Below are 9,762 nucleotides of genomic sequence, written 5' to 3'. Positions count from 1 at the left end.
CATTGTAGTTTCTGCCTTTCTCTCTTGGATCTCTTGTTTTGGGCGAATCCAGCTGCCATGTTGCAAAGACAGGCACAGCCCCATGGTTATTGTAGGAGGGACTGAGGCCTCCCGTTAACTAATAGCGGGTGTCAAGTTGCTGGCCACGTATGTTAGGGAGCCGAGTCAGAAGCAGAGTTCCTCAACCCCAGTGAAGCCTTCCGATGACTGCAGCCGTGGTGACAGTGTGATTGCTGCCTGTGTGAAAGAAAGACCCCAAGCCAGAATCTGCCAGTGAGCCGCCCTCAACTTCCCGACCCCCACAAACTGTGTAAAATAATGCTCATTGTTGTTTTAAGAGGATAAGTCTTGGAGTGATTTATTATACAGTAATAGGTGACTAATACACAGAGCTAAAGCAAATGCAGGGGATTGATTTTGAAGAATATTTGTTTCTATGCTATGAAGAGGTGTGTGAGCTCTCCTTGCTCCGTATCATAAAAAAAATCTCGCAATCTCAGCTTCCTTTGGGGAGTGCTGAATATTCATTACCAACATGTGATAAAACAGCCTAATCTGAAGTGTGTATGTTGGGAGTGGGAGGTGAGAGATACCTGAGCTTACATTGGGAGCAGAGATCTCTCTGATTGTGGTTAGGTTGTGAGTGACTACTAATATTAGAGAAATAAACTGAAGGGTAAACATACATGGAGTTTGGGATAAAAGTTAAATACATTTATAAGGAAATGAATCTGATATTCGTAATAGTTATATGATTACTATTGACTACTATATAAAAAGAAACAATGAGAATACATCATTTATTTTTATCTATTTGATTATTTATGGGGTTAGTTTTCAGGAAGAAAATAAAGCTGTTAATTTCCTAGGTAGGAGAGGAAATAGCCGATTCTAAGACTCACTAGGTAGTTGAGGTAACAAGCTATACCTCCCTTTACTAAGGAAAAAGATTTGGGACAGAGAACCCAAATTGTATTGACATTTCAGTACAGTGCATCTAATCTGAGTGTCTTGCTAACACTTGGCCTGAAAAGGGACCCAACAAGGTGGTTTTGGGCTCCCGTCGGGTGAGGGGTGGGGTTGGGGGACAGAAGCCTAAGGACACTGGGCTCTTTGTTGCAGGAAAAAGGAGATTTGCAGAAGAAAATGTGACCCAAGTGGAAAATGGCACAACAGTGGAAAACACCAAAAAACAACTTTTCCTACTCTTTAAAAATTGTTGTTTTTAATTTTTGATTTTAGAGAAAGGAGAAGAGAGGGGAAGAAACATTGATGTGAGAGAAAAACATCGATCAGTTGCCTTCCCCATGTACCCTGACCGGGGACTGAACCTGCAACCCAACATGCACCCTGACCAGGAATTGAACCAGCAACCTTTCAGTTTGCGGGAGGAGGCCCAACTCACTGAGCAACACCTCAGAGCTTCCTACTCGTTTTAGACTGCTTCTCTCTCCATTTGGCCTGCACAGCTTGTCAGGCACTAAGGTGGAGAAAGCCTAAAGTAGACTAGGGAGAGATGAGTGAACTTCCCCAGGTAGAACCACAAGGGCCATGGAATTAGGCTAGCTTCGACAGAGAACCGAGCAGGAAATGAGTACTGACACCTTGTGTAAAAGAAGTATCTGTAGTTCAGCTCAAGTGAAATTCTGTGTTCTTAGAAGTGAAATTGTGACAGAATGATGGACAAAAATTGACTTTATTTAGACTTTTAAGATGTCAAAAGAGAAAAATGGCAAAGAAAATAAAATCATCTTACTCTTATGTTTTACTTTAAAATCCTGTATTGTCAGTAACATATCAAGAGACTGGCAGCCTAGCCGTCTGTGTTTATGTATTTGTTTTTGTTTCTACAGATGCCTCTGCATTTTTTGTCACAAGCAAAGTCACTCAGACTGCCAAGAGAATTAGCTTCCACAGTGGCACAGACTGCAACCATGTTAAACTGCGGGCAGCTAGGAAGGACCCGCCCCCTCCCCCAGGTCCCACCAGATCTGTGCTTTTTGTAGGAATTGTGACTTCAGAGCAGGACTGGTGTCATGGGCATGAGACCTGCACATTCACACAAGGCCTTGTGCTCAGAAGGGTCCTGCCCTTGGTTCAGTATTCTGTGGTCACTTTGAAATTTCTTAATTTTTGAACTAGGTGCCCTGCATTTTCATTCTGGTGCTGGACTCCACAAATTCTGTAGCTGGTCTGCACAAGGGCACTCAGGAAGGCAGTACACCAGCTTGGGGGGCATGCCGAGTTGTCATGTTATCTAAACTGCCTCTTGCTTGCTCTGCAAGGGGAAAGTTACTTAAATTTCCATCTGCAGCAAGAACAGTGCCATCTACTCCTAGGGTTATTGCCGTGTGCAGTAGATGTGTTTGTGAAGAACGGCAGATGAAGCGCCTCACACAGTGTGCCTGGCTTCACCGTGATGATTATTCATAAGTCCAAATGTGAGATCCCAAATATATGACTGTTGGTCATAAAAATAAGTTTATAAAAACATCTCTATTTTTGTTTTACATTTTACAGATAGCTATTGGTTTATGTCGTGACTGCTGTCACTTTTGCCAGGATCCCCCTGACTTACTATTTCTATTGAAGCCATTAGGAGAGACTAAGAAAATTAGCAATCCTCTTAAGTGTTAGCTACATCACGTAGAGTGGTTCTGTTCTTCATGTCCAGTGGCACTGCCTCCCCTGTCTTCCAAGTTGTATACTTGAGGAGTACTCCGTGTGAGCCATGTGCTCTTTCTTGTAGATGTGTCTTGGTTCCTGTCAGCAGGTCAATGGGAGGGATTTACCCAGGCCAGACAGCTGGTAGGACAGGCTGTGACCCCTGGCCAGCAACTACCTCCCTCCATGGCTTGTGGAAGTGGTTGAGTGGAGCTCTGACATGGTCTGTAACTATCCCCTGGGTGCACAGGCTCTGGGTTTTCCTGGGTGGTGCAGGCCGAGATCAGCCTCCACCTGTGTTCTGTCTGGAGCTCCTTGGCAATTGCTATAAAGCAACCTGCAGGTGGCTGCCCCTCGTGCCAGATCTGGGACCACTCAGTGAGAGGTACAGGGGCTGGGCTCAGCTGTTGTTTGAGTGAATTTAGGAGGTCTGAAGCCTGCACCTAGCCCAGCCCCTCATATGGGAAAGCCACTGTTACCAGCTTGGGTAGGCCCATTAGTTGGATGGAGTGGACCCTTGGGTAATTGTCAGGGTGAGGCTTCCATGTGAGCCAGGTTGATGGAGACTCAGATATTGGTGCCACTGCACTGTGGCTCTGTGTGGGGGGAAGGCTCAGAAAAGGTGGGATGGTCTCTGTCTGCATTTCTGTCTGGGAGGGACCTGTCCCCCAGCTGTCACCCTGATGCCAGACCCTTTGGTTCCTCCCCGTATGCCACAACAGTGGTGCCCTTCAAGCTGCTGCTTCAGTGCCGAAACCCAGACAGTGAGTCTGTGTAAGTCCATGTGCTGTGTGAAGCCCTTTAAGAGGAGAGGCTTGAGAAACCCGCAGTTTCTTCTGCCACCCCAGCTCCCATTGGTTTTTACAGCCAGGAGTTATGGGGACTTACCTTCCTGGCACTGGAATGCTGGGCTGGGTGGTCTGGTGTGGGGCTGGGGCCCCTGGCTCCCAAGATGTCCCTCTGTTTTAATCCACCACACATGGGTTTGGGACCAGCTGGTTATGTATCTCTGCACCTCTGCCCCTTCATTCCTCCTACCCATCTAGATAAATGTGGTTTCTTTTAAAAAATATTTTATTTTTAGAGAAGGAAGGGAGGGAGAGAGAGAAACATCAATGTGTGGTTGCTGGGGGCTGTGGCCTGCAACCCAGGCATGTGCCCTGACTGGGAATCGAACCTGCGATGCTTTGGTTCACAGCCGGCACTCAATCCACTGAGCTACACCATCCAGGGCAAATGTGGTTTCTTTAATTCTTTAGTCATCAGACTTTCATACAGCTTGATTTTCTGACAGTTCTGAGTGATGATTGTTCTATTGTTTAGCTCTAACTTTTCTGTGGTTGTGTGAGGAGGTGAGCCGCGTTTACCTATGCCTCCATCTTGACTGGAAGTCTGAGAAAAGATTTTTTAAAAGATAATTTGAAGATCACTTTGTGAAATGCTCGTTTGCAAAATACTTTGTGGTATGGAAAGTGGTCCTTGTTTTAGAGTTGCACTGGGTGGCATGCTATAAGTACCAATTATTCTAAAAGAGCAGAGTTAGTGTATATGTGGAAAAGTTTTTAGCCTTCAAATTCATTTGATCTAGCAGGCTGTAGCTCTATTCTTGTGGAACAATTGTGACATCTAGCGGTTAATCTAAGTAATTCCAAGGCATGATGTTTCTGACAAGTTCATTTAAATATGAGAACTTGACATTCAAGCATTACTGTAACAAATGTCCTTGTATATATCTTTTTACATAACAAAATGGGATAAAGACAACATATGTGTATTTAGGATGTTGATATTGCCAATTCATCCTTCAAAAAGGTTGCACCACTTCCACTGTGATTGAGAAGAGTCCTCACATCATCCCAACAATGAGTATTACCAAAGCCTGTTCTTTTTTGTTTTAATTTTCACTTCCTTATGAATGAAGGAGTTGATTTTCTACTGCCTTTTAAATTTTCTTTTCTTTTTTTTTTGTTTATTTCTTTAGCCACTTGCAGTTCTTTATCAGTGAGGTGCAAACCACATCTTTATCCTATTTCTAAAAATATACCTGTTTTTGAACATCGTTTTTTTGTAAAAGGTTTTTGCATAGTAAGGAAGTTAGTCATTTATCTGTCATTTCCATTGAAAATATTTTTCGTAGTTTGTTGTTTATTGTTTACGTTTTGTGAGTGTCTTTTGCTTTGTAAAGTTTTTAATGTTTATGAAGTCAGGTATATCAGTTTTTCCTGTATAATTTTAGTTTTTTCTCATATTTAAAATGGGATATTGGTGAAATAAGCAGAACTTTACTTTTGTCTCCATACAATTCTCTATTATTTAAACATATTACTATGAGTATATGTATTACTTACGTTACAAAAATTATTTTAAAGGACTATTTAATAATATGGGAGGATATTTAAGATCCGTAGTTAACTGAAAAAGCAAGTAATAAAACAATAAATAAAATATGATCCTACTTTAGAAAAATAAAATAGTATCTATGCAAATAAAAAAAGACTTGGTAGATATACTACATCAAAATGTTAACAATGATCTCAGAGTTGAAGGAGTTGGGTGATTTTTATTATTTTCTTTTGTATGAATCTTTATTTCCTAAATACTCTACAATAGACATATGTTAATTTTGTAGTTATAAAAAAGTAAAAATAATTATGTCAGAATGGATTAATCTTTAATTCTAATTTCACATAACTTATGTTTTACTTACCCAAAAGCCTCACACTGCTCCTCTCTCTTCCCCACTCCAGTGCCTTTTTTCATTCTTAAAACGTTTGATTCAACCCTGGCTGGCGTAGCTCAGTGGATTGAGTGTGGGCTGCGAACCAAAGCATCGCAGGTTCCATTCCCAGTCAGGGTACATGCTTGGGTTGCAGGCCAGAGCCCCCAGCAACCGCACATTGATGTGTGTGTGTCTCTCTCTCTTTCTCCCTCCCTTCCCTCTCTAAAAATAAATAAATAAAATCTTAAAAAAAAGTTTGATTTATCAGGCATATCTCATAAAAACAGATGAATTACTTCATTAATGCCTTTAAAGGGAGCCAGAAGATAATTGGATACAAAAATATCTGACCTATAGGGTATTTCTTCCACCACATTTCAGTCATGCAAGACCTCTTAATCACTGGATTTCTCCACCATGCTTGACTGACGTCATCTATATTTTATGTGGAATAAGTAGTAAATATTCCTGACACTTTTGAATTCTTTTTATTTATATAATTATACTCATCCTTGTTCCAGAAAGGATTGAAAGTATTTAATAAACACACACACAGTTTAAAAATAAATAAAATGTAACCAGATAAAGTAAATTGAAATGAGTGGGCGAAGAAATCAGGACGAAGGAAATACAAGAGAAGGAGAGAGAGCATGAAATCGTGAGATGAAATCTATCCCTTAAGGGCCAGCACTCTTCTTGAGAGTGATACTGACTCTTCTAAGCAGCCTCCTCAGCTGCCCAGAGAGACCAGAATGGGAGTCGCTCCCTGGGACTGAGTCCAGAGGGAAATGACTCCAGTGCACGAGATTCATGTGCGACAGTCACTGTATTTACTGAGGCTTCCTATGGGTCAGGAACAAGGCTCTACATCGTGGTTTTATTTAAACTTCACAATATCCCCATTGTTAGTGGGGGATATTTATGTCTATGTTTTTCTGGACTTCCTAGGAGGAAAACAATTAGGAGTCACTCTTCAGGCTTCTCAAATCTGCCCCTTACATAATTTCTTCCTCCTCAGGAGAAGTTTGGGAGAGTTGGTGAGCTTGAGAGAAGGAGCAGCTGCGGCCCTTCCCCAGGGAGGCCTGTTCTGCAGCCTGGAGGCTCTCTGCTCTTCCAGGCACAAGGCTTGCTCTGGAGACCTCTGCCCCGACTTCTGGACTTCTGACGTGTTCCCCAATTCAGCTGTGTAGGGAAGAAACCGACACTGTCCACAATCCCTTATCTAAAATTCCTGGGGCCACATGCATTTCAAAACTCGGATGTTTTCCCATTTCGAAAGGTTATATGGTCTTCTGCAGGTTTTGGGACAATTCCCCATCATCGAGCATATTTTATTTCTGCAATAAGGTATACATATTCACAGAATGAGATAAATGAAGACTGTATCACACCAACTCAGATCAGATTTTACTGTCAAATGAGTTGGATTTAATGCCAATTGAGTTACAAACTACTTTTGGTTTTTAGAACCTTTTGGATTTTGAATTGTTCAGTGTCTGACTTTTGTATCTACCTTCTCAGCTGGTTCCTGGCTTGGAGAATGGAGGATGGCCAAGGTAGAGGTACCTTGAAGGTAATAAAGCTTCAGCTGCTGGGCCCTCCCCTGATAGCCTTATAACTTATTTTATATATATGTTTAAAGAGACCTCTAAAAATCAGAAGCCTCAGGCTCCACAAAACCTAGGCCCACCCCTGGAGACAGGTTTGATTGCCTTCCCTAAAACCCCAGTACCGTAACGGTAGGTACCATTACTATCCCCGTTTTTCCCAAGGAAGAGACTGAGGCTAAGAGAGCTTAAATAACTTGACTTTTTAGGCAATTTGAAAGTAAGAACAGGCAAGTATTTGAGAATGATCGTATTTCTCAGTGTATCCTGCTACTTTACAGAATAAGAAGCTCCCAGGATATCTCATTTCTAAAATAAAACCACTCTCCTGTATCTGCAAGCACATGTTCCCATGCAGAGATTGTCAGTGCCTCCTGTTCGCCACCCTGAATGTGTTTCAAGAGGTGTGGTTATAGCCCTGTTCTTTCCTCGCTCTGTCACCAAAGACTTTCTTCCCTGAGGACTGCTTGGTGCAGCTTCAAATGAATCAGCACAAGGCCAAACAACTGAAAGCAAATAGGTTATTTTTGTGTCAAGAGAGCATATGACCCCATTTGAGGACATCTGTGACTTTGGAGAGCAGTACACTTTTTGGAGAAATAATCTTTAGATTCAGGAAGCTCTTAATCACATCTTCCTGTGAGTAGATTTAAAGAAATCTGTTTCTCCCATTTTTTGTTTGTCAATAAAACAAACTGAAGAAGGGCTGTGAATTCAACATCATCTGTTCCCATTGAGAAGAAAGGTAAAGAGTCACATAATGAAAATCAAGGTCAAAGACCCATTATCTTTGTGACCATTTATTCTGACCACCTATCAGTGCTGGGCAAAAATGACTAATAGCCTTAATAAAGCAAGAGCCGTCTGGAAAAGCATAGTCGGTTTCCATGTGAACCAGAAACCAGAGCTTTAACTGCATGTCCTGTCTCACTGTTTTGAACTGACACTGTTAAAGGACATTTTTCCAAACCTCTGCTCAATAGAAGACATTATCCAATAAACTCTATGTGTCAATTAGGGTTGGTTTTTGGAGGCTAACAATAAGAACTGACGAACTTAAGCCAACACGTTATTGGAAGTATTCTAGGCAGCTGAGAGTCGCAGAAGATGCTGAACAGTTAGTTAGGCCTCAGGAAGGAGAGGGACGAAGGCCGCTCTGGGGATCTGGACAGCCTCCGCAGAGAACCGCCACCCATCCGCTCTGCGCACAGTCCTGTCGGCCTCACTGCACTCAGGGTCCGGAGAGGGACTGATCTGCCCTATTCGGCGAGCAGCCCCCGCCCCCCCCCCTTGGTCTGTGAGTCGGTCTGTGAGTCCGTTGGCCGGAGGGGGCTGCGGGGAGGGCAGCTTCATTTCATGTCCTTCCAGGACTCTGTGCTAGGGAAAGGGGAGGTCCCAAGGGAAATCAGGGTTTCTTATCCAAGAAAGGGGGAGAATTGCTGTTCACGACAGAACGACAGATACTCATTTCACTCCTCCTAAGGAGATTTCTATCAAACCTTAACACAGCCGCCTCCTGGCAGCAGCACGAGAAGGGTCCGAGACCCCAGAAGGAGGTGACTCCGCTGAAAGTGGGTCCGGGAGTGCCGGGAGGGGAGCCCCAGTCCAATCCACTGGGGACATCGGGCTGCCAGCACGGCCCTGAGTCCCCTGGGGAAAAGTTACCTGATCACACGCACAAATAATGGGACTGAGGCTTTTGAAACCCAGAAGAGTCTTCAGTGGGCCCCTGTGAGTAGGCGGGCCTAGAAGGCCTTCAGGAAAGCGAAAACGTCCGCTAAAGGGCGTTGTTAGAGTAGTGAGCTCCCCCGGAGACTTCAGTGGTGCCCGTCTGCCACTTGGACGCCTTGGCTGGTTATTTCGGAAACGTCTCTCCCATCACCCCTGCCTCGCTTCTGCTGCTGCTCCCATTGCCTTGGCCTAACAGCAGGGAAATGTGCAGATTCCAGAGTGGACCACCTGAGTTCAACTATTGACTCTCCCACCTGCTTTCCAGGTGTGACTGCTGCTGCTTTACCGCTGCCAACTCTCCAATCTTCCTCTATCTTTGTAACATTCACTAAAATACCCAATCACAGTGTTACCCCCACTTCCTGGGAGCATTCAGGTAATCCCCAGAGAAGCCCTGCTTCCTAAGCCCTCCCCCAAATCACCTAACTTGAAACCAAATTCTTCCTAAGTCCTTTCCAAAACCTTACTGAGACACCCACATGGCCCCATGCTGTGCGTGCTCCCTCTCGGCAGCGAGGGACACACCCAGCTTGTCCAACAGCGGCTGTTCCTGCTGGTCTCCAGCTGGGGTGTGTCGGCACAGTCGTGGGTTTTGAAATCTGAGTGCCCTGCTTTGCCGTCCTGGCTCTACCACTTACTGCTGTGTGACCTGACAGGCATCTAAACCTCTCTCTGTCTCAGTTTCCTCATGTGTACAATGAAGATAATTACAGCATCTTTTCATCAAACTGCTAGGAGTATTAACATGTAAAGAACTTAGCACAGTGCCTGACATATAAGTTGTCGATCAATATTTGCTATTATTATTGGCTCAGTAATAGTATAACTTCCTTCATCTAATGAACACATTAACTCTAAGATTTGCATTTGACTTTGCCATTAGAGATTAGTGGCATTATCCTTGATTTTTTTCCTATAGTTCTTGCCAAACCACATCCACTTGAGTTCCAGCGTATGCGTGGGAGTGTGCACATGCTCTCAATTGATGGGAGGAGGGGCCAGCGTTCACTGAGCATTACATACCAGACACTTTGCTGGGAC

This window comes from Phyllostomus hastatus, unplaced genomic scaffold (genome assembly GCF_019186645.2).
Source record: "Phyllostomus hastatus isolate PE091 unplaced genomic scaffold, TTU_PhHast_1.1 phas_scaffold_78, whole genome shotgun sequence".
Classification (NCBI taxonomy): Eukaryota; Metazoa; Chordata; class Mammalia; order Chiroptera; family Phyllostomidae; genus Phyllostomus; species Phyllostomus hastatus.
Note: the sequence above shows the minus strand (reverse complement) of the source record.